The sequence below is a fragment of the Microtus oregoni genome, unplaced genomic scaffold (genome assembly GCF_018167655.1).
Source record: "Microtus oregoni isolate MIOR12 unplaced genomic scaffold, Mior012 000010F_ref0000083, whole genome shotgun sequence".
NCBI classification, from domain to species: domain Eukaryota; kingdom Metazoa; phylum Chordata; class Mammalia; order Rodentia; family Cricetidae; genus Microtus; species Microtus oregoni.
The window spans coordinates 1,934,499-1,960,004 of NW_024543069.1; the positions used below are offsets into that span (position 1 = coordinate 1,934,499).

Consider the following 25,506-nt stretch of genomic DNA (forward strand, 5'->3'; position numbering starts at 1 on the left):
AGAGCTAAAGCAGCAACTTGCCCATGACAGCACGCCCGGACCACAACAGGTCAGTCAGGACCAGGCTCAGAGCTCCCTCCTCCACTACGGCCTCCTCAAATCCACACCCCATACCCACAAGGGAGTAGCCTTTCCAAGCAAGAGCTGTGACCTCTCATTTCTCTCCTGAATTTGTATCTTATGGGTGCATATGACCCACAAGGCCTAGAACACATACATGCCTGTATCCTATTATAAGAGGTCCTGGGAAACTGAATTCTACAGATTATAGTCTAGCATGCAAATGACGCAGGCAGGCCCTCTGAAATAAACAATCAAAAATATGATCAACATGCACAATAATTATTAACAATAAACTCCAAACACGATTCTCAAGATGACAGTTTCTAAGGCTTGTATAAAATGAATCCTGTTCCTCAGAAGAAAGTGAAGACCACAGTCCCATCAGCTGCTAGACCAGCTCCAATACCAGTGAGTCTAAGTGACAGCCATTTCCTGGGTTTTTCTATAAACAACAGCTACGTTGCACAGGGGAGCAGGAACGAAAAGTATGAAGGAAAATGCGTTAACACGTAAGCATATAAAAAGGAATCTCGCCAGGCCTCTGTGCGGCTTAGACGAGGAGGAGGCACTTGTCTCAAGGCCTGGGACCCAGGCCCCTGCAGGGTAGGGCTGAGGCAGAATTTAACAGTTCTGATGGGTCGCCCATTTGAGACCTAGGAATTCTACCATTTTGTAGCCACAGCAAAGGAGCCTCAATGCCAGCGTACTTCTGACCATCATGTCTGTCATCCCTCCTTATGGGGATGACGCCTATCTTTCTTACGGATCGGCGGGCATCAAAACGGGAAAGGCAGTTTCAATGGAAGTTATTCCACCGCCACAGCAGTAATCAGGGTTTTAATAAATACTGCCCTCAAGGCTTTCTCTTTACCTTGGTAAATGCACTATATTCAGGATCTTTAGTAGAGAATTCTGGAGAGAAAATCAGAACGACGGCTGAATGGTCACATTGATAACTGGACCCCATCAACCCTGTTTGAACTCCTTCACTTCCTCCACATGTATCATGATTTTTAGGTAGTGGAAGGCGATTCCAAGAGCAGAGTAAACAATCAGAGCTCAAATACTGAGTCCAGAATCTTTATAAGTACACTGCATTAACTCATTCAGCAAAACTGCAAAAGCATGTTGTCTGTGTGTCTCTGTCCCTCCTCTCTTTTTCCTCCCCTCCTCACCCATTCTTAGAAATAATTTCACAGATAAGTACAAAGTTTTTGCTGTCTTAACAAGTTCTAAGAAGTATACACTACACAATCGTTTTCTTTCCAGTCTGACTAGACTAGGGTGTAGTATGATATAATCTCGGCTCCAGTTATAGGTCTGGACATGTAAGAACTGTGGGAAAGACTGATCACTCTCATAAGCAAGGTTGTCCTAGGTCTTCGATAAAGTAGGCAAGGCTGGGTGTGAGAAGATGAGGCAGGAGGTTCACTGGGAGTTTAAAGTTTGTCTTTAAGAGAAGCACGCACGCACACAAGAGAATGGGCAAGGATAACTTCTGTCACCAATTAACACTCATAGACAACTGTGTGGCAACTATTCCCTATACAGATCGAACAAGGTGGCTCAGCAGATCAAGGTACTTGCTGACAAGCCTGATCACCTGAATTTGATACCCAGGAAAAGGAAAGAACCAACTCTTGCAAGGCATTCTCTGCACTCTAATTACGTATTCACAAAATTAAAATATAATAAAATTAAACAGTAACAATAATTTCTTCTATTAAAAGAATGTATTCGGGTGCATGTGTAGCACAGTGGTAGAAGACCCAGCTAGCACACACAAGGCCCTAGATTCCATCCCGAGCACTGTCCAAAAAAAGACTGCATTAAAAACATGATTGACAATAAATACAATATATCCAACTTTAGAACATACATTTTCTTAAAATCAGATTACACAATATTTTTCTAGTAGGTTGTTTTGTTACTATGTACTTGGTGTTTTAAATGCTGCTTAGTACACTCTAAAGTATTATGATTCTCAAATTGAAGAGCCAGCCAATTCATACCTCTAGAGGGCAGCATTTATCACAGGACAGACAAGTTTGGAAGAAAGAATTCCATTGTCCAACACACTTAAGAAACACAGAAGGAACAAGCAAGCTTGAGTAAGCTTTGTCAAGAGAGGTCTCAGAACCCTCAGCACACTAACGTGCACAGGGAGCCTTCAGGCGCTAATGAACAGTATATGATCTTCATGCAGTTTAATCTCAGGACTTGCTTCGGGACCAGTGATCCTAAAATTACTGTCAGAAAACACACTACAGAAACAAACTACTGGAGCCAGGCGGTGGTGGCGCACGCCTTTAATCCCAGCACTCGGGAGGCAGAGGCCTTGGATCTCTGTGAGTTCAAGGCCAGCCTGGTCTACAAGAGCTAGTTCCAGGATAAGAACCAAAAGCTTAGGAGGAAACCCTGTCTCGAAAATATATATATAAAAAAAAAAAACTACTGAACCAATTCTCTCAAAAGAAAAGCTAGCAGGTTTCAAGTGCCTCTTCTTTTCTCATGGGCGTACTCCTCTGACTTTAAAGCAAATCCCTAGGCAGCGCCATGTATGTGCAGAAAAGCACGCATGTGGAGACCACAAGGATGACTGGGATAAGCACCGGCAGGCATCAGACCAGGTCATCAGACATGAGGAACTCACTGCCAGGCTTGGTCAAAGGAAAGCGGCAGAGCAAGGAGAGGACGAACGGCTGAGGCTGTGACTACCTGAGATGCTCCCCCTCTAGCTTTAAAAGCACATCACAGAAGGAGCAAGCTTAAAAAAAACAAACTCGAACTAGTGGACATGGAGATCTATTAACAATCTTCCCATAACACAGGTTGACTAGAACTTTATGTGTAACCTAAACAAGTTTCTGAACTTGAGACCTCCACAAGCACACAGACAATAGTGTTTACTTGTGAAGGGGCTGGTGAAGGAGCTCTGCTCCTGGTTTGGTTTGATTACTATCTTTTAAAGCATGTGTACAAGTGTGTGTGCATGAGTGATTTTCACCATGAGCAATGTTTGAATTTTCTTTTAATCTTTCATGGCAATGAGGCATGCTACAAAGAAAATTATAGTACTAAGCAGCTCTTTCCAAGGCTCTTGATTAAAAAGTCCCCCTGGTACTTATTACTCCTATGACATAAGCCTTTTCAAAATTATACATAAAAATAATACTGGTCTTGTCAGTGACTATTAACTGTTTCAGCTGGAGTAAACTTTTTCAATTTTCAATATAAAGTATAATGTAAATATAAAGTATAATGTATTTACTAAAAGATTTTAACAAATAATACAGTATGTGAGGATGCCTACATAAATAAATCACAAGTGGTAACTAAATTCAAATGCCTTTTAATTTTTATTTGAATCATTTTACTATCTTCTGCATTCAATTTAACCATTTATATTCTTAAATGAATGGATGAAAAAGGAAGAGTGGAGACGTAGATGTGGTACGAATGGTATTGGTAGAACACCTGCTCGGGCTGGTCCCCAGCTCTGTTAAACCAGGTACCGTGGAGTAAGCCTACAAAAAGGCCCAAGGTCAAGGTCACTCTCAGCTACTAAACAACAGCCACCTCTGGCATGAAAGACCTTTGTGACAACACCAAAAACCAACAAATCCAAGCCTGAAAAGTTACTTTCAGTTTTAAATGAGTGAAATCACTAGGGAGCCTGCCAATCAGACAAATTCTAAAGAGTTTCCAAGTAAAAAGAAATACTGTCACGGTGCAGAGCCTGCCGTGGTAGCACACAACTGTGATCCTAACACGCAACAGGCTCAAGTAGGAGGACTGTGAGCTGGATGCCAACCCGAGCTGATCAGCAAAACCAAGTAATGATTATTAACAATGACATAGACCTTACTAATATCTCACATATCTCAAAAATATGAGATGGGTACTAAAAATAAGCTGTATCAAACCAACTGCCCCAGCTATGCGAGGAATATACAAGCAGAAACCAATGTCTCGCTGATTGTTCCCCTGTGACACACACTGGGAATGCCTGTGCTCAGTCTTCTGAGGCAACTAGGAAAGCTCATGGGTAGAGTTCATAAGTCCGGTAAGTCCAGGCCAATCCTCGCCATTCTGTGGGAAAGAAGGTAATACAGAGTCATTTAAAGATCTGTGCTTTTTGCTCACTGGTTGAGCTGTGTAAGAATTCCACAAAAACTAACTCCACAGTTAACACTAATGAAAAATGCAACGTTGTCCGATATTCAACAAGGAAGAAAGCAGTGTTTCTCACTGAAGATGGACACACTGAACTGAAAAATCCAGAAATGAGAGTTCAACATGACCTGGCTATCTCAGACATCAAGGTTGAAGTTTCCCTAACACAATCAATAATCAAGATTCCATCCTTTTTTCTAACAAATTCACACACAAATGTTTAATTAGAATCGTTAAACAAATCAGTCGCAAAAATGACAAGATACAGTTGAAGAGCACTTGACTAACACTGAAAGGTAAGAGTCGGTGGCACCTGCCCCCAATTTGCATAATCTGAAGCAGACACCAGGAGCAACAGCTTCTCCAACTTCTGTATGCATCAAGATCACCTGGGGAGCAAGCAAAGGAACCGCTCTCTGGCTGGGGTCTGTCTGTCTGCACCCACTCTGAACTGAGGCTGATGCTGCCAGAGCAGTGGGCACACTCAGAACCACAGGAAACCAGAGTTTAGAGACGAAGCTGGGATAAATGGATGGGAATAGGCCGGGAGTCCTGACGCCCTGTCCAGGGCAGAGCACACCCTGGCGTCCCTCTCCTCTCCACCTGTCCAGACACTGCACAGGTCAAGCTGCAGCTCACCACAGATAGGAAATAAACTGAGAACAAACACTTGCTTTAAACACCAAAGCAGCAGGGGAATGAAATCTACTACAGGCGCTGTGAAGCCTGATCTAAAGTATCCTGTAGACCTGGGGACACGGCTCAGGAAAGGAGCACAGGAGAGCACGGGAGGCAAAGGAGACTCCCAGTGACTTCCTCCGGCCTTCACATGCCCATGTGCAGGCGTGCACACTTACATACACATGCGCAAGCATCACACACATAGAGCACACACCACACCAAACCACACAGAGACTCTAGAAGATTTAAACATGACACCTAAGACATGGAAGTGAACGAGGAGAACCTAGAAACAGTCTAGACTTCCCTTGAGGAAAAACTGAAACTATTACAATATAATAAATAAATGAATGACCTAACCATTTCTATACCATATTATATCAGAAACAAACTTTTAAAAGAGCTTCTTAAATTTTTGTTACCAAATACTTAACAAAACCAAAGAAAGATATAATTCCCACGGAATAGCATGTAAAGCAATGTTCACATGTAGAAAACTGCTCCATGATTAAATGTACTGGGGAGCAAAGCCCCTCACAAAGACAACATTGCCTACAAACTAGAGTCTGTACAGACGGGCCACATGTCCAAGTCATCCAAAGTCACTCTGCACAAACATTCTTAAAATACATTAACAGGGAGGAAAATGGAAGGATTTCATTCTACAGTAAAATACAGCGAGCTTCCTTGCTGAGACAGTCGACTTCGGGCCTAGGGCAGAAGAAAGAACGTGATGCGCTTGGGACAGTTTGTGCTGCTGCTGTATCTGTCTCTGTCCTCAAACGGTGATGGAGACACCCTCAACAGGCTCCTGAATCCCAGATCTAGGATGACCGAAGCACCAGTATGTCCCTCAGAAGAGACAGCGGTTCCCTAGAGGAGAGAGGCTGGAGACAGAGAACAACACTGGGCAACACTAAACCATGGTGAGAATACAGTAATAACTCAACTGCAAAGTGCTTTCCCCATAGGACACTTAATCACAAGGTTTACATGCAATTAGTATGCAGGCCTAGTATCAGCCTCACCAGACTAACAGTGCTGACAGCTCCAGGAGATGGGCACACCAACCCTCTGTGCCATCCGGTAAGACGCATGATACCGGTAATCTCCGCAGTAATCTCACCCAAGGACAATCGCCAATCACTGAAACATATCATACCACGCAAACAAAAACTGGAGGTAGTCAACAAGATTACTGACCAGTAAAAGTCTAATAATATTAAAAGGCAAGGGTTTTGGAATTGTTTCAGGCTGAAGAAAGTTAAGGACACGTGGGAGATGTGGATTGGATGAAACGTCTACCATAGTCTCAGGCATTAGCGCACTGGATCCCCAAGTTTGCGGCATTGTGTGGGTAGGTAAGGGGTGGAATCTGAAAATAGAAAACTCACATGTACCCAGTCCATTCTACCTTGCACTTGTAGGTCATGATGGAAGCTCTCAGCTTCCAGCTTCAGCAGCCATGCCTGCCAACTGCCATGCTGGCTCCCACCATGACAGTGGTGGGATCCTTACGCCTCTGGAACTGTAAACCCAAATAGAATCTTTCTTCTCCCAGCTGCCTTGGTCACGGTGTTTTATCACACAATAGAAGTAGCTAATAGAGCAGCAGGTCAATATGACTCACGAACGATTGTTAGATCTGGGCCCAAAGAAAACACAGCAGAAAGCTACTGGAGCACTGTGAGTCTGGCCTGGGTGAGGTAACAGTATTATATCAATGCTATTTTCCCGGGTTTGATCACGCTAACGCGTAAGATGTTAACACTGAAGGAATCAAACAGGGGACATGTGGGAATTTAGTCTTTGTTGTGTTTTTCTGAGTCTGAAGGGGTGGATGTGGCTCACTGGTGAGGCTGTGTCTAGCATGCACAAAGTCCTGCACTCCAACGCTGCAAACAAAGCCGGTGAACCAGCGCAGTCTCGTTTCTAACTCCTGTCAAAATGCAGCAGAACTGCAGAGGAGCTGTCCCAGCAACTCAGAGTCTCACGGTGACAATCGACAGGAAGGGTTTGGAAGGCGACACGAGGCTGATGAGCCTGAGCATCACTGCTTCCTGCATAGAAGATGGAGCAGAGAAGTCAAAAGTTGGATGCTGAGGCTGGGAACTCTGCAGGTCAGAGCACTGGTGCTCTTCCACAGGACCAGAGCTCAGTTCCCGACACTCCCATCTGGAGGCCACAGCCACTGTTCCTTCCAGTCCCGGGGACGGGGCACCCTCTTCTGGCCTCCAGAGGGACATGTGGTTGCATGCTGTTATATAACCCCATCTGAAATTCTCACAGTGACGGGAGCACTCCTTTGAGGATTGCTGAGGCTGCTTTCTGAGTCAGTGATTACACACAACGTAGGACATCACCACAGCCCCTCCACAGTGACAGTGGTCAGCAGCAGTCTTCCCTATCAACAGGCAGGCCCAGACATGCAGAGCCCTCCACTCAAGACGTTTCAAAGGCTTCATGCTGTTCAACCAGATACCTCAAGTCCCTGCCATGCCTCCCCCACCATGATGGACTCTATCGCTTCTTAAATCATGACCCAAAATAAATCCTGTCTTCTGTACTCTGTTTTGTTGAGTACTCTGTCACTGCGGTGGGAAGAGCAACAGGCTCTTCCTGAACTTCCCTCAGCCTGCAGGATGCTCCTCAGCTGAGGAAGGAGGACCAGCTGAACAGACTCGGGTTTCTAGGAAGGCTGTCAGCTGCTGAGTTTGGAACCACTGCTTATGCAGCACTAAAAGGCAGGTGATGTCTCAGATTTGAGGAAATACAGCTTATTTCCTTTTAATGCTGCCCATCTTCATCACTAAAGCAAACTCTAACATCACCTCCCCATAAGTGACTAATTCAATTTCCCTAGTGTAAGAAAGTCTTTGTAACTTGTCAGGCTGCATTTCCTCCATCAACTGTGAGCACAAACAAGACTATAGGCTTAGTGTGCACCCATCTGCCTTCCTAAGCCGATGAGGGGGAGGGAAAGGAGGAGAGAAGTACAAAGAGAGGGGAAAGGGAAAGAAGGGGGTAGGGAAGGGAAGTACTCTTGGTTCTCATCCACCCGTACAAGAATCAGCAAACGGTAGAAAAACTAATCCAAGAACTTCAGGAAACTCAGTTATTTAAGAAAAAAAAATGTGTGTGAGTGTGTGTGTGTGTGTGTGTGTGTGTGTGTGTGTGTCAGGAGCACATGAGTATCGGTGCCCCGGGAGCCAGTTACAGGAGGTTATGAGCGGGTCATCTGGAGGTGCCTTGCATACAAGTGCGCCTATGGCGTCATCTCTCCACACACCCCCATTTCCATTTCGGTACTTTTTCATCTTTAACGGAACATTGAACTAGGACTCGACTCTTACACGTAACCTCCGATAAAATTTTACAAAAGCACAGAGTTTCAAATTCTCATATAGGCAAAGTTTAAGCATATGCAACACTACTGTCTAAAAAGTGCAGGGCCCTGGGTTTCATTTCCACTAATGAAATAAAAAAACAAATAAAACATTTAAAAACCAATGCCAAGGCTTAGCTCTCTGTAAGGTAATAAAATTAAAATGTGAAACTTTTAAATCTCAAACATATAAAAACAGTAGTACAGACATCAGAAGTACTTCTTAAATGAAAGTATCAATAATGCATAGAGTATGGACTTAGTCTAGACCAAGTAAAAAGTGACATTGTTTAAATGGCCAAAAAGAAATTACATTAGGGAAATATTCCACAAAACCACTTACTTAAATAACATACACAAAAGATTAACAAGTATTAATTCTCAAATTTCTGCTATGTTTCACACACATCCAATGATAATTTTCAAACAGTAAACGAATCTCCTCCTCTGAGAATGCCAGCAAGTGCCTAGAATCCCAGCAGCAGTCAGAGAGAGGCAGAAGGGCCAGGAGTTCAAGGTCAGCCCAGACTACCTGCAATCTTGCCCTAATTAGCTAATTAAAACTTTAAAAATTACTGAGTATAAAATTGACAGAAGTCCCTTCGCTCCACCCCCATTTTGGCAGTGGTAGGCGTGGAACCCGAAGCCGTGTCCACCTCAATGAACTCCTACAAGTGAAGGGCAAAGTCTCGACACCTGGTCTAAAAGTGACTGAGAACCATGGCTATGTAAAGCCATTCAAACACAGCTTAAATTTCACAGTTTGAAAAGGGACACATACCTGGGAACGGCTTTTCTATGAGCCTGCCATTGCCCTTTGACAGAATAAAATCCTACAATTTCTTCTCCTATGATAGTACAACTTACCATGTAACACAGTTTTGTGATCTGTTCAATTCTCTCAATCCGCTTCCTCTAGAACATGTGACAACGTGAGAGATAAACTATAAATAGTGAACGTGAAGTCTTCAGACAATGACGGACACACAGCAAACACTCCCTAAGGACTAATGATGGCCATGATGACACTTATCACATGACCAAATCTATATGCTTGTCTCCTAAGTCACACAATTCTCTCTTCTAGCTAATTATCTCTAAACACCTTGGGCAAGTCTGAGGCTAAAATCAATCGCTAAAAGAAAAAGGGGCATAGTGGCAACTTCCTCACTTCCAACTGAGCTCTGCCTTCTTCCAAGTCTCAGATGCCTCAGCTATGGGCAATAACTGAAAATACATATTCATTAGGTTTTGCCCTAAGTTTTATTTAGCATTATTATTTAATCACAGCTCTCAAGTAATATAAGACTAACAGGACAACGTTCAAACACAACACCACGAATAAAGAAAGCAATCAATCAAAATCATCTTGCAGCCCTTTTTAGATCAACATTTCTTAAACTGTAGGTCATTATTCATCAGGGTCACAGAGCTCAGTGTGGAGGTCATGAGAAATTTGGCAATGTTAAGTTTCTGAACCTGCACTGTCTGAAAGTTGATTTAAAATCAGATGCTGAATGACTCTGAGTAGCGTGTGCCCACTGTACCAGGTGACTTCACCGAAGTGTTGGCTCTGAACACGCCAGCACTGTGCACTGTGCACGCCATGCCATACCATGCAGCACAAGCCCACACTGCCTAAAATGTGTTGGGTCAGATTTGAGATCACTGTGACATGCGGTGTTTTTACTGTCCATAAAAAGTTTCTTGCCCTTACAAAAACACAATGATTTAATTATGGAAAACAAAGACTTTTAATATATTCCTACCAGTATTTCTCAGAATGCAAGTAACAAATTAGTGTATCTGTTGATTATATTGTATTAGAATGTTTGCTTTGAAAAACAAATTGCTCGCTCAAGTTTCATTTCAAAAAATTATTCAGTGAATTTTGGCTTAAAATTAGAACAAAATTTCCAACAATTTCCGAAATTGCCCTAAACATACTACTGCCGCTTATACTACACAATTAAGCAAAGCAACATTTTCAGCACTAACAATTATAGACTCAAAATATCAATCAGCTCTGGAAAATGCTGAAAATGTCTATGCCCTGTAGATCAAATATTCAACTACGATTAATTCTTTATGTAAAAATTAGTAAGCATTTCTATCATATTAGTATGTAAATTTATTTGTCTTTAATAATGATATAACCAAAGAATTGCTTTAAATTTTATTTACTGACAGTAAATGATTTAATTTGTATATATATTTCAAATATCTATACCCAGGGCTGAATATAAATCTCTTAGTCAAAGGCAAACAAGCTTAAGGAAAACTTCAGGATGCCTGTGTTGTATCAGAACCGTACCCTGAATCATGAGAGGCCAGCGTGAAGCGCGGCTCTCCCAGGTGTGCAAAATACTGAGAACTCAAGAACAATTGCAGTGGGTTTTTGATCCTACTGCACGTACTGGCTTTGTGGGAGCCTAGGCAGTTTGAATGCTCACCTTAGGAGACCTGGATAGAGGTGGGCAGTCCTTGGGCTTCCCACAGGTCAGGGAACCCTGATTGCTCTTCGAGCAGATGAGGGGGGGGGGGACTTGATCGGGGGAGGGGGAGGGAAATGGGAAGCGGTTGTGGGGAGAGGCAGAAATTCTTAATAAATAAATAAATTAAAATAAAAAAAAAAAAAAAACAAAAGAGAAAAAGAAAAACCCTAAAAAAAAAAAAAAAAAAAAAAAAAAAAAAAAAAAAAAACCTGTTTTAGCTCCAGATGTTCCTGAGAAATGAGGGAGGAAGAAAGTGCATCGAAACTATTAACTATGAAAACTCGTTTCTTGGGCTGTAGAGATGGCTCAGTGGTTAAAAGTGCTGGCTGCTCTTGTAGAGGTCCCAGTTCAGTTCCCAGTACCCATGCTGGATGGTTCACAACCATCTGTTAACTCCAGCTCCACAGGACTGGATGCCGCCCTCTTCTGGCCTTCACAGGCACTTGCATACACGTTGCATACACAGACACACATACACACACACAGGTGTAAATTAAACAAGAATATAAAATTTGCTTCTAATTCACTCCCTAAAAATTTGCAGACTACCTCTGAGATGCATACTAAGCACCTGAGTTTACACGTAACAACAAAGCTTACAGGTTAGAGACTGCTGAAAACATCTCTTGTTTTGTTCTCTTCCAGTCTTTGTTCATATACCATACACCACAACCATGCAGCAGGAATGTTAAAGAATTTGGGGGAGAAGAGATTCACTACACAAAGTAAATAAGACATGGCCTCTACCTTCAAAGAAAGTAAAGAGAAAAACAGAAAATCACATCAGACACTGAAAAGAAAAAATAACTAACTCTACTTAACAATAATCAATAATCAAGGCATGTTTCCTCAGACGACCTTTAAGTGGGGTCCCAAAAGAAGAAGCCTCAAGGCAGAGGAATAGCAGGTGTCCGTCCAGTCTGCCTTCTGAACCTGTGAGCTCCATATCCACAGATGCAACATCCTCAGCTGAACTCAAGATCAAAACATGAGAGATAGAAATAAAAATGCAGAAAGTGATGTTGGAGCTGAGAAATGCTCAATAGTAAACAGCTGGCCATGCAAGTATGAAGATCTGAGTTCAGACACCAGGAAGAAGGTTAAACCAGCCACTAAGCTCAACACTGGGATCCCTAGAACACAGTGGCCGCCGGACTACCACGGCTGGTGAGTTCCAGGTTCAGGGGCAGACTTGCCTCAAAAAGTCAGGTAAAGAACACAGTAAGACATACTAGATGTCAACCTCTGATCTCCCCCCAAAACACACACACAGCTATGTGCAAATGCACAAGCATAGACACACACACAAAAAAAACTGTTTTGTGTAACTGAATACACACATTTTCCTTTTCCTGAACATAGGGTTTAACAATTGTTTACATCACCTTTGTATTGTATTAGCTAGCAGTAATATTAACTATCTAGTATTACTAGATAGTTAGAGACAAATAGTCAAGGTGATGCAGCTGCTTAGAAGCTGTCTGGGGGGTTCTGGGACCCATGCTGAGGGACAGCTGCACACACACACACACGTACATGTGCAAGCAACTGTGAAGTTCCCATAGTGCAACTGTGAAGTTCCCATAGTTTGTATACCTGGAACCACAGCCAGTCTTTCGCATACAAGTGGTAAAAAGCATATGAATGACAAACTGAAAAGATGTGACTAGTTTCTTGATTTTCACCAGATAGTAACAAGCAATACCATGTCCAAGAGAAAATCTGTTCTTCCAGTTCCACTACAGGAGGGTGTGGCTTAGCTGTCTCCCAGGACCTGGGGCAGTAAAGGGAAATGTGCAGGCAGATGGATAGGGTCGGTGCTAGAAAGGCTACTGGCCAAGAGTCCACAGAGGTGAAAACAGGAGAAAAGCAAAGACCTAAGATGACAGGGAACAGCAAGATTTAACTGTAAACAATGATTAAAAATTAAAAAGAAAAAACAGACAGGAAAGCAAGTTCCTACATTAAAAACTCCTTGGCTTGGTAAGTGATGAAACAAGAGGAGAGGACACACGGTCCAGGTTCCCAGCAGACGATTTTCCTCACCTGGATGTGTGTAGTTCCTTTTAATGAACGTGTCACTCACAAAACACACACCCTGGCATTCGTATCTCACAAGCCCTCAGTTCTCAATATACTTTTACATGAACAGCTTACCACATGAAAAATTAGTAAATCTGCTAGAAAGGAAGTTTTCCCAGTTCTGGAAGAGCACAGGCACTTTTTGATTATTTTTGAAGGAACTGCTCTTTCACCTTAAAAAAAAAAAAAGTGTTATCAAGTGATTTCCCTGTGTCTTAGAGAATAAATGTTAAATAAGTCCTATCCAAGTTTACCTTTATCAATAACCAGTTCGTATACAGAATCTTACTGGTAAAATATCTTACACAAAGCATACATGCAAATGAGAGAGTGGAGGCCTAATTACTAAGCAAGGTCCCCAACACTGGCATTATTGGTATTTTAGACCAGATAACCCTTGCTTTGAGCCCCGTCCTATATATTGTTTATATCAGCTTCTATTCATTAGAAGAGTATTCATTACAATAGCAGCAGTTAATTAGTTCATCTTCCCCACTCCCCACCCCCACCACTGCCCCTCCCTTCTCCCTTCAAACAGCTGTAAACATCAGAAACACCTCCACGGTTACAGATGAGTTACTACATGCCAGATACGCTCTGTGACCCTCATTTTTCCTAAAAACATATATCTGCGAGGTCGGTGTATTTTCCCCACCACAGATAAACTGAACAGACAGTTGAAAGAACTTGCCAAAGTAAGTGTGAGCACCTGTGTTTGCACCCACACAACAGCGGCTTGAGTTCCTGCTCTGTGATCGCTGCTAATTACACCATCACATTTTTCATGGAAGATTTTAAAAGTCATACAGGAACATAAAAAACTAAGCATTTACATAAAAGGCCTAAAACTGCAAGTATTGATAAAGATGGAAGTGCAACTGTAAAGCCTCCCAAACCCAGCAGAGGATAAACTGCCCTTCGGCACTAAGGTCACAGCCGCAGCAGCCAGAGTGGGTAAGGGAAAGCGAAACCACCACTGGTGAAGCTCTTCTCCACTGTGTCTCTCAGACGTCCACAGCACCCACCCCTCCAGCAAGTACTACCCTTTACTCCCAAGGAAGCTCAGCTTAGAGTGAAAAAGTGGTTTGTAACCTCAAAAGGTTCACAATTTAATTGAAGATATAAGGAAAAAACTTAATGAGACTAATCAAGCTAACTATTTCAGTTAAAGATAATGAAGAGGGAGGAAATACAAAATGGGAAAGCGCCACATTAAATAGGGAGTGTATATGAGAAGAGGTTTCGTTGAACCGTCTCGAGAATGACAGAGATGAAAGGCAAAGCTGGGAAGCTGCGGAGAGGCAAAAACACCAATAAAATAAAGGAGATTAAAAGGAAAAGCCTGAGCTAGCCAGCTTAAGAGGTAAGTCGAGGCAAAGATGAACACCTTGAGGCTGCCTCAAAAGCTCAGGGTGTGCGCTGTGCTCAGGGTGTGCGCTGTGTTCACTGTGTTGTGCTCAGGGTACTCCCAATGAGGAGCAGCAACACAAATGGGGAAACACTAAGCGGTCTGATTAATGTCAGCTTCCACCACACTAAGTCCGCCAACCCAATTCTTAATTTGTTTTGCTCTATTGTGTATATCTTGCCTCCTCCAACCAAAGGTTAAGTTTCAAGCAAGGAGATATTTTTATGCTCTGTTCACTTAGATCAATGCCTGGCACAGTAGATGTTCAGTAAATATCTTCTACTGAAAAGACAATATTCAAAATAGGACCACATTCAAGAACAAAGATCACAAACGACATCAGCTCTCAAAAGGAGAGCAACCGCACAGAAACATAGCTTACTACTGCTCTGTGCATCACTACAGCAGCCAGCATTTCCCGAGCTGAGCCAGACGCTGTGCTGGAGGAGTCCATGCAGAATGCCACTCAGTCCTAATTACTCTCTGAAGCCCCGGGTACTATTATCATCACCACAGTTTGACAGGAAACTCATTGAATAAACAATTTGCCCAAGACCACAAAGTAGCAGAGCAGGAACTTGGGCCATCTACTCCATGTCTGCCTCACTTAGTCGTACAGGATTCCCAGCCTCCTCTTATGTGGGGCTAGAGAATAACACAGCACGTCCAGGATGGCAGTGGAGGTAAGACTCTTTGCCCAGACCTTCCCCTATCAGGTATGGTGGAAACTTTCCCACCCTGGAACACAATGATTAAGCATACAGATTAGAAATTCAATAGTTTTAAGAATCCAGATGTTGAAAAACCATGAACAAAAATCAATCTTCTAATCAACATTTCAGAGAGTATCAGATAACAACTGGTAACACCCCAAGTCCACGACCCAAAGAAATCAAAGGGTGTAACTTCTGACTAAGACTTCCCAAGTCTGCTTCTCAGCCCTCCCTCATCTGCCCTGACGTCTCTCCTACCCCTGTCCATTCCACCTCTCCTCTCCTACTGGATGACTTTCATAACAAATTTAATTATCTGCTTCCTGCTACAAATTTCTCAATCCAGTAAATTAAAATCTTATCTTTCTCAAGGAAAACAATCCCACCTGTATAAGATCCAGGGAGAAGGGCCCACACGCGCTGTAAGCATTCGAAAAATCTTACCAGCAAATTCACAGCTAAGAGCCACCGAGCACACATGAGTTCTTAGAGACAAGTCCCCCTCTTAAGTCTAAGATCCTTCTTGAAAAATAACTGAAATGGAAAGAAAGCTGGAGACCTAACTCCAACTGCTACCAACAAGAAAAAGCTAAAATCCTGGAAATCTTAAAAATTAGATCTTCATTAAATTAGCCATCCATCTAATCAGACATCAACTTTCAGATAAACTAACCTAATTTTTTTTTAAAGATTTATTTATTTATTATGTATACAACATTCTGCCTCGATGTATGCCCACACGCCAGAAGAGGGCACCAGATCTCATTACAGATGGTTGTGAGCCACCATGTGGTTGCTGGGAATTGAACTCAGGACCTCTGGAAGAGCAGCCAGTGCTCTTAACCTCTGAGCCATCTCTCCAGCCCCAAACTAACCTAATTTTATATTTACAACAAAATCTAAAGGAAATTTGACTAAAGGAGAAAATAAAACAAAAGACCAGAGCTAACAAGATCATCACTGCTAAGAAATGTCTCCATCTTTTACCTCACATGAGGGTTCTTAAATACTTAAATATATAATTCTGTTAAATAAAACAGTTAAAAGCATAACCAAATGGCTCTCAAGTCATAAAAACCTTCCAAATACACAAACATGGGAGGAATTAGAGAGATGGGTTGAGGTCAAGAGCAGACGCTGCTCTTGCAGAAGACCCAGTTTGGTTCCCAGCACCCACATCAAGTGACACCTCTGGCCTCTCCAAGCATCTGCACCTAAGTGGGCATATCCACACATATATATATACACAAATATATATATATATATATATATACATACACATAATTAAAAATAATATAAATAATTATATTATAATATAAATCTTCTTTTAAAACCATTAAGAAGCATTTATTTCTTATATGCTGATAAAACCAACTTTTCTAGACTTGAAGAAAAAGTATTTCTGAATCCTATCTTGTATTTAAGGAACGTTAAACACACATAAATCACTTTATGAAAACAAGAAGTAAAATTAGGTATCTACTAATAATATGTTCACCTAAATAAAGATATTTCCATCTCAGTTTGAAATGTAACTGATACAGATAAATCTATTCAGCTTTGCAAGTCCCCAAAGCTTTCTATTTCCAGAGTTAAAAAGGCAGGAAGTAAAGAGTGAGAAGAACTGATAACTGAATTGCATTCCAGGATTTCTCAGTGGGCAACTTGAAACATCATCACTATCAAGAAAAAATAAACACTAATTATTTAAGAATAAAAAATAAAGAATAAAGCTGTTCCATTCGGTACTAGTGTCTTTGGAAATGAAAGTCCAGTGTTGTTTTAAAAAATCTTGTCTATAGGTAGTTGTCATTTCTCTTTTGTAGTCCTTTAAAACAAGACTACAAACTCAAGGGCTCATTTAAATGTTGAGCAAAAACAATGCCTGATTCTGACCTGCTACCATGCCACACATTAAAAGACAGGAAACTTGGCAAATTAACATCAGTGAATATGAGCTCCACACAGTTTCAATTCTCTCTCTCTCTCTCTCTCTCTCTCTCTCTGTTTTTTCGAGAAAGGGTTTTTCTGTGTAACAGCCCTAGTTGTCCTGTAACTAACTCTGTAGACCAGGCTGGCCTCGAACTCACAAAGATCCACCTGCCTCTGTCTTCAGAGTGCTGGGATTAAAGGCATGTGCCACCAACGCCAGCTCAATTCTCTTCTAATCACAGCAAATCTCATGAAGAATGCGCTTTCCGCAGTGAGCCGGTGCTGAAGAAGTGGCCTGTCCAAAGTCATGAAGCTGAGAATCGCACTCCCCATCTCACTGGGCCTTTGGCCCCCAAGTATGAATGTGCATTCCCAGGTAAATGAGACATGAGCTAGCAACTTGTGGCCGGGTCCAGGAATGTTTTCAACCACTGGTTGTAGTAGTTATAAATTAACTCAGTACTTTTGGTGAAGCAAATTCTGAGACCTGGGACACCATACCAAGTTCTATCACTCCTTAGAGTCTCCTAAAAAGCAGACCTAAAACATCAACCAACTATATATATACATTCTTCCAACAAACAAGCATCTGGCCTTGCAATGGCACCTACAGCGTGGTCAGTACTGAGAAGTGGAGTCTGGTGGCACAGGCCTACACTACTCCCAGCACACAGTCCTTGGGAAGCTGACAGGAAAGGCTTAAAAAAAAAAAAAAAGCACTGTGGGATGTGAAAGCCCTAGGCAAACACAGTGTGTTCAGTGGTGATCTCTCAGAGATAAGGCTAAGGTGAAATGGTGTTAACCTTATTTTAGCTTTTAAGATTTACAAATATTAGAGCAGCCATATAGCATAGGAAAAGGTTTCTATCACAACATACCAGGTAGACAGATGCACAGAGGGGGTCCTTCCAAAAGCCACCCAGATTTCCAGTAGCAAAGGGAACACAAGAACCTGACTGAGGCACAGCTGTGCTGTAGGTCTGATGGGGGAGGAGCAAATGACAGCCGAGCAGCAAGATCTGTGTGTTTCCACCTGCTGCAGGGAAGACCACGCAACAGAGCACTGGTTCTTGTGATTCCTGGCTAAGCTCACTCTGTTAGAGAAACTTACGAAATTTACAGGAATATTTTAGAAAATTTTTCTTTTAAATTAATCTTTCTACTGTCCCAGAGCTCAGTGAGAACTGCAACAGTTTCTCAAGGATGTCATGATCTCAAAGTATCTTAGGAATAATTTTAAGTATATTTATATGGAAACATGTAATTACTAGAATATGTATGAACATCATGTTCATTTAAGAAATATACTCCATTTGAATATGATATGAAAGGTATTATAAGAAACTATAGGTGAAGAAGCATGGAAAATAGTAAAAATCTGATTGTATATTTTCAGGCCTATTCCAGAATGGTTTTATACTAAAAGGTTAAAGTCTCAAAATAGAAAGATATTATAGCAAGAGTTCACTATTTGAAAACAAATTTACTCATCTATTTGCAAAGCTAATGAACACACACCAAAAAGTTCAGCTGGTCTACTAAGTATTGCTAAAGTAAAATATCTATTTGAAATCCTTGCAGACATGAGAGGAACGCCTATGGCTTTTAACTTTGCCGCCCATCCATTGATAAAATCACTTTAAAGTGCCAAATGTTTAATGTAAGACTTTTAAAAGATAAAACAAATCCAGGCATAGTTGTAAATACCTATAAACGCAGCACCCCAGAAACTGAGGCAATAGCATCTCAAATTTAAAACCAGAATGGATTATAGCAAGGGTGACTGTCTCAAACACACACATACACACAGCCCCACAAAAGAAAAAAAAATACTAAGCGTACTTTACAGTGACCCTCTCAGAAAAACTAAAATTGTCAAACTACATGCTTTTTCATTCAAAGAGAAAAAGAGAAAACAAAATATCAATTACAAATACAGAATGAACAGTTCACACTCTATTAATCTGCAGATTAAACCAACCACAAATGGAAACTATCCAGGAAAAAAAGAATTTAGTAAATTTGTAGACTTTTTATTGTAGTCCCCTACATTATATAGTATAGCAACTGTTAACTGTTTATATTGTATTGTGTATTACAAATAATCTAGAGGCTAATTTTAAAGTACTCAAGAAGATACATAGAATATGTAATATATTTTATGTTATATGTAAATACTTTTTATCATATCATTTATGGGAGGCACACATAACACTGCATATTGTGGAAGTCAGAGGACAACTTTTGAGAATCATGTTGGTTCTAGGGAAGAAACTCAGGTCTTCAGGCACGGTGGCAAACCACCTCACTGGGCCCTTTAAATATTTCTTTTATGTAAGAGGCTTAAACATCCCCAGGTTCTGATATCTGCAGGGTTCCTATGATACAGAGGGGTCACCACAGTAAATACAGCTTTGAAACTAACTGAAAAGGAATCACAGTTGCACTGTACTGTACAAAAAAAAAAGGGGGGGGGGGGGAGATCAGGAAACAAAGTTGGTAAGACTGGGTAAATATACTATCATCTAACACAGGTATCAGTGTTTGCTGACATAGGAAACAGTGTTTTAATGTTAGTTGTAGCCAGGTGTGGTGATGCATGCCTTTAATCCCAGCACTCCAGAGGCAGAGGCAAGTGGATCTCTGTGAGTGCCCAGGCCAACCTGGTCAACAGAGTGAGTTCCAGGACAGCCTACATAGCTATATTACTACATAGCAAGACCCTGTCTAGGAAAAATCAAAATCAAAACAACAAGCAAGCAAACAGAAAACATTAGCTGTAACATTAAAACTTGCACTAAGTGAATAGCTAGTCCTTTGTAGACAATACATTTGCAATATATTTACTCTTAAAGATAGCAATGTTGTTTAAAATATACATTCCAATTACTTAAGTGATTTACGATATAACAACACTTAAACAAAATGGAAAAAATTTTGAACTAAATTTTTTCGCCCTTTTTGGCTCTTCAAGACAGGGTTTCTTTCTGTGTAGCCCTGGCAGTCCTGGAAATCACTCTGTAGAAAAGGCGAGCTTGAACTCATAGAGATCTGCCTGCTTCTGCGTCTGGAGTGCTGGAACTTAAGGTGTGGACCACCATGGCCTGTCTGGACTAAATTCTTTATACTGATTTACTTATGAGATCATGACTTCAAGAGGTGGACGCATTAAACCTTAACATTTCTTAGAATCAGACTTGACATCTTTGTCTGATTTAAAACAATTTGAATGCTTTTAATTTCACATTAAAAGCAAATGCTTTACAATTTATTTTCAGAACCTTTCAAAAGTAAGCTTCTACCACTGGGGGATGTAGCTCAGTGGTAGAATGCCTGATTAGCATGCATCATGCTTCCGAGTTCAAATCACAAGTGGGGGGGGGGACTTACTCCTTCACAAATTCTTTTAGCCGTAATACAAAACGAGTATTTCCTCTGTGTCAGCTGTGGAGAATTGGATGAGAACGACCCATAGGCTCATATTTGAATGACTGGTCTCCAGTTGGTAAAAACTATTTTGGAAAGACTAGGAGGTGTGGCCTTGTTGAAGAAAGTTTATCACTGGGTGGACTTTGAGTTTCTTTCGTGCTTGTGGGTCATACCTGAGCTCTCGTACTTCTCCAGTGTCATTGCCTGCCTGCTGCCATGCTCACCCACCATGGTTACAAATTCACCCTCTGAAACTGTAAGCAAAACTAAATGGGTGTGTGTGTGTGTGTGTGTGTGTGTGTGTGTGTGTGTTCTGCCTGGGTCATGAAGCTTTGTCACAGAAATAAAAAAGCAACTAAGATGTCAATTACGGCATTTTTAAACATGGTTCTCATCTTTTTAGATCCATTTAGATAGAATCATGTCTGCTTCTTAGTCCATTCTTCTCAGCACTATGAAGGCAAATCATTCCAAAGCAGCCCAGAGGATCACATCGTCTGGAAAACAGAATCCACGTAAAATGGCCAGTTTGGCTTCCTAGTTTAATGTAGCTCACTTTACATGCTGGTAGATTTAACTGTCCTCTGCCAGGGGATTACAGACTTCAGCCCACAGACCCAACCCCATCAACTTCTTGTTTTTATGCATGAGATCCCATTGGAGCAGTAATAGCTCAGTCCATTATCATCTACAGCTGCTTTTACATTGCGGGCACAGCGCTACAAGCTGTGACAGAGTATGCTGACCCACACGGAAAGGTTGCCAACCCCTCCTATGTCCCAATGGCCTTCTCCAAGAATCATCTTCACAGTATATTTAAATGAGCTGCTGCTAAGCCACACACACTCTGGAGCCCTGTGGTGCTAAGACACACACAGATACAAACCCTCAAGGTTCTCTTATTAACAGCAAAACTGCCACAAAAAGAATATAGATGTCGCCATTCCCCACAACGGAGTCCCACCATATTAGTAAATCATGTTAATGCTAAACCGTTGCCTTTTAAGAACACTTAAGCATATCTTTGCCATGTAAGAAATGGGGAAAGTAAAAAAAATAACAAACTATATAGCAGATATTCCCAATCACTGTCTCCTCACCTTAACATCAGGGTAGACCTACCTCCTTGCTTAAAAATATCGATTCCTGGATTTCTGCCAACTGGACATTGTCTTAAGAAGCCAAAGTAGCTTTGGAAAGCACTGAATTCAAACTAAGGAACAGAAAGATGATTATGTGTTTCTATTCCCTCTTTTATCCTTGCCAGAGCCAACACCAAACAGTAACCATAAAGATGCCTGAACATTCTGAAGTACCCATAACACTCCTGTGCGAACACAGGATATCCCTCCACCGTATGGACACAAGCTGCACATCCCCACTTATGAAGACCAGGCTGAGCTGTGGTGGTGCACACTTTTCATCCCGAGATCACCTAAGGAGGCAGAGGACAGTTGGGACTACACAGAGAAACCCGGGGGTAGGGGGCCAAAATTATAATAATACGAGAAAGTATGGAACACCTGACTGAGTTTGGAGCAACTAATATTCCATTTTATGTATAAGTTCCCTAACAAAGTCCTGTTTTCTGAACACATCTCAGGATCTAAACACTCTATTGAAATACTGTTTCTGAGACAGAATTATATCCTGAGACTGAGTTAGCATCTAGGTTTTAAGACTGCTCATCTTTTTGCTAACTTACGAAGCATCTCTTTTGGAGAACGTCTCTCCTCTTATTATGCCTGTGCCTAAGCTAACAAAATCTGACCCATCCCCAAAACTTAAAACTCATTTTTCAGCTCTTTACTCAGCATTACTAATCTCAGACACCTAAAGGCGTTAAGACCGACGCTCATCTATCTCCACCCACACTGCCACATAGTACCCAAACTTGAAAGCTACGTGGGGCAAGGTCCTGTGGATGTAGCTCAGCCAGCAAAGTAACTGCTAGAATGCACAAAGCCCTAGGTTCCATTCCCGACACGACATAAACCAGAAATGGTGGCACACACCAGTAAGTTCAGCATCCAGGAAGTCAAGGCAGGATCAGGAGGATTACAAGTTAAAGGTCATCCCCAACTACACAGCAAATTCAAGGTCAGCCTGGGACAAGAGAAAGAGTAAGAGAGGGAGGGAAGGAAAAACAGAATGAGCCAACACAAGAACTGCATGGATATTCAGCTCTTAACCCCAAAAGCAAAGTCTGCTGCTGCCCATTTCTGCAGTCTCGCTCATGAGAAACTACTAGCATCAAGCTGAAAAACATGCAAAGCATTTCCTTTTCCACACCTCCTCTGTGCAGCCTCCACAGTGTAAAAATGTTGATTTCCTAGAGAAACAAGATCCTAAAGTCAGCATAATGTCTTTGTGCTAAAATATAATTTCTCCCAATCACTTGAAACAACCCTCTCTGGAGCGGTTTTCAAAAGCTTTTATGAACTGTAACCATGCATCTTTACAAGCATACACTGATCCTAACCCTCGTTGAGACCCTCCATCAGTGAGCAGGGTTCCCACCAAGCTAACTTCCTAATTAGACCTCCCCTTTTACATGTTCTGACTCTAGGTCTTTAATATTTTATTTGTATATGTTCTTTTCTTCCTGAAGGAACTCTTCCAAGGTTTGGCTCGGAGACTCCGATTATTCCTGGGTAGTCCAAAATCAACATTTCTGTAAAGAAATGTGCCATGAGTCCCTGGCGAACAGTGACCTTGGAGTAATAATGGTAATATTCCCCCTCTCTCACATTTTTAAAAACATGTTTAATTTTACTACTACTACTACCACCACCGCCACGCGTGTGCAAGTGACACAAGCCACGCGTGTGCAAGTGACACAAGGCAGAACAGCTCTGTAGAGTCGGTTTTCTCCTCCCACCTTTGGTTCTCTGAATCAGCCTCAAGTCCTCAGAGTTAGGCAGAAAGCACCTTTATCCACTGAGCCATCTCCTACAATTTTATGACATTTATATTGGATTGCCTCTGTCATTGGTAAGAATATTTTCATTTACACTACGTAGAATTTACAGTGTCTTATGAAAACATAAGAAAAACAAAGCATAAGAAAAAAACAAAAATGCTGGAAGATCCAAGAGAGGGCAAAGTGATCAAAGAAATGGAGGGAAAAAAAAACTAAAAGTACCCTAAGTTTAAAAAGTTGGGACAGCTGACAGAAGAGAAAACCAAAGTCTATGAAAGCAAGAAAACAGCCATGGTTGTTTTAACACTCCTTAAACTACATCTCAGAAGTCTGAAAAGGCAGGATGAAGGTAAATGAATTGTTACACAATGCAGAAACTAATAAACTTTCAGGCTAATTACTTTAAAAAGAGGGGGAGAACAAGACCCAACCACCGTGAAATGTGAGAAAGTGTCAGATTTAATCCGATCCTAAATGGAGAAATTAGGATGGATGGGCAAGCCCAGGTTCCCACTCATCTCTACTGAGCATCTGACTCTGCTCACTTTCAGATGTCTGAAGGGACCAGAATTCTCAATCTTACACTACCTACGCTCCTGGCTACACAAGATCCCACGGTATGTTTTAGCCCTTACAGTACTCAGTTTGGCCTTATATATGTGAAACATTACTTTTCTGTATCTCTAAGCACTCTTAAAATACCTGAAATACTTTCTTGAAAGAGTAAGAAGTTTCTCCTAAAATTGACAACTGGAGCCAAGTAAGAAAACCCTTAGGCATGGCCTTCCAGTCCCTGGTAAAAATATGTGACAGCAAAAGAGAAAAGAGTATTAGGGAAGAAGAGCTGGAACTAGGGACGCGGGCTCTCCCGACGTACTGAAATGCTCTGGTCCTTCCTCACACTGTGCAATCTCTGGACTCGGGAAATACGGTGTCGGGGGCACCAAACTCCCGAGTGGACTAGAATGAAAAGTGGTCTTCCTCTCAAGGACAACTTCAAAACAACAGTTCAGAAAGAAATTTTAAAGAGTTGATACAAGTGATTCCCACGTGGGATTCCATGGGAGTGTCCCTGAAACAAAAACCACTATGCTGGATCACAACAACCGGTAGCCAGGAAAATGTACAGGACAGACCTGTCCATGGGCTTTCTTGATTTCCCTTGCCAGTCAGAGTGCAGAAAGGTGCAAACGCCCACTCTGGAGACACAGCTCCTCTAAGTGAAACCCATCACTCATGCAAACTGATGCCTCTCCTCCCAGCAGGAAGAGCAGGTCTCTACCGCCAAGCCTCCCGAGAAACAGTCAAACTCCAGCATCAAGCACCCACCGGTTCCCACTTGCCACTCTAGAATGTCCCCCTCCCCGGAGTCCACTCACGCTTCAGAGACGAGCGGTGGTGCTGACAATGTGGGCTGGCTCCCTTCCTCCTTCGGGCTGAGGCGGCAGCTGAGGAACTGAGGAAGAAGCGGTGCTAGCGTAGCTCCACCAGGCAACCACCCGGGTCTCTTCCGCGCTGCCGGAGTAGAGGCGGCGGCGGCGGCCCCGCTCACCGTTTTTTCCTCTTCCTGAGTCTCTGCAGGCTGTAGCTTCTGCCCGTCCTGGGCCACTTGTCCCGGGACAGTCACGATCGGAAAGCTCGATGATATTTTGTTTGGGTAAAGTTTCCTCTGGGCGGAGGCGGCGGCCGGCCCCCCGGGTCCCCCCCGGCCCCGCTGCCCTGGGGGGCTGGGGCGGGGAGGGGGTGCCGAGAACTCCCTGAGTCCCGCCGAGGAGCAGAGGGGCGCGGCGGCGGGCCCAAGGAGAAGCCCCCCAATAGGGGGTGAAGGGGAGGGGAGGGGAGGGGAAGGAGAGGACGGCGGCGCCCGGGCCGCTCACCACGCCGCTGCGACCGTCTCACATCGGGGTCCCCGCCCCCCGGCCCGGGGGTGGCTCCTGGGCTGGGGGCACCGGCTCATACACTCCCCGAAGGGATGCTACGGCCCCGGGCGGCCGGACCTGACGGTGGCTAAGCTGGGGATCCGGCGGGCTCGGATCGGCGCCGCCCCCGCTCCCGGCTCCCGCATGTGTTGCGGTGGCCGGGACCCCCTCCCTACACCTTGGGGGGTCCTTCGCCCCACGCCCCGGGGCGAGGCAGAAAGCCCAGCCCCTCGCGGGCGTCCTCTCCCGGCTGAGCAGCTACCAGTCCCGACCCGCGGCAGCCGCCTCCCTGCCCCCCGG

At 42.7% G+C, this 25,506-nt stretch overlaps 1 protein-coding gene across 3 annotated transcripts in view; it reads right to left on the reverse strand.

Annotated features, from left to right (window-relative positions):
* Fbxw7 (F-box and WD repeat domain containing 7) overlaps positions 1-25,149 on the reverse strand; it is a 141,256-nt gene extending 116,107 nt beyond the window's left edge. The window contains exon 1 of one of the 3 annotated variants that reach the window (XM_041658966.1): positions 24,667-24,719. The gene's annotated coding sequence lies outside the window, so the exon portion shown is untranslated. Of the gene's footprint in view, positions 1-24,666 lie in introns of all 3 variants that reach the window. The other 2 variants (XM_041658967.1, XM_041658969.1) reach the window with 2 other exon arrangements.
* Between the last annotated feature and the right edge of the window lie 357 nt (positions 25,150-25,506).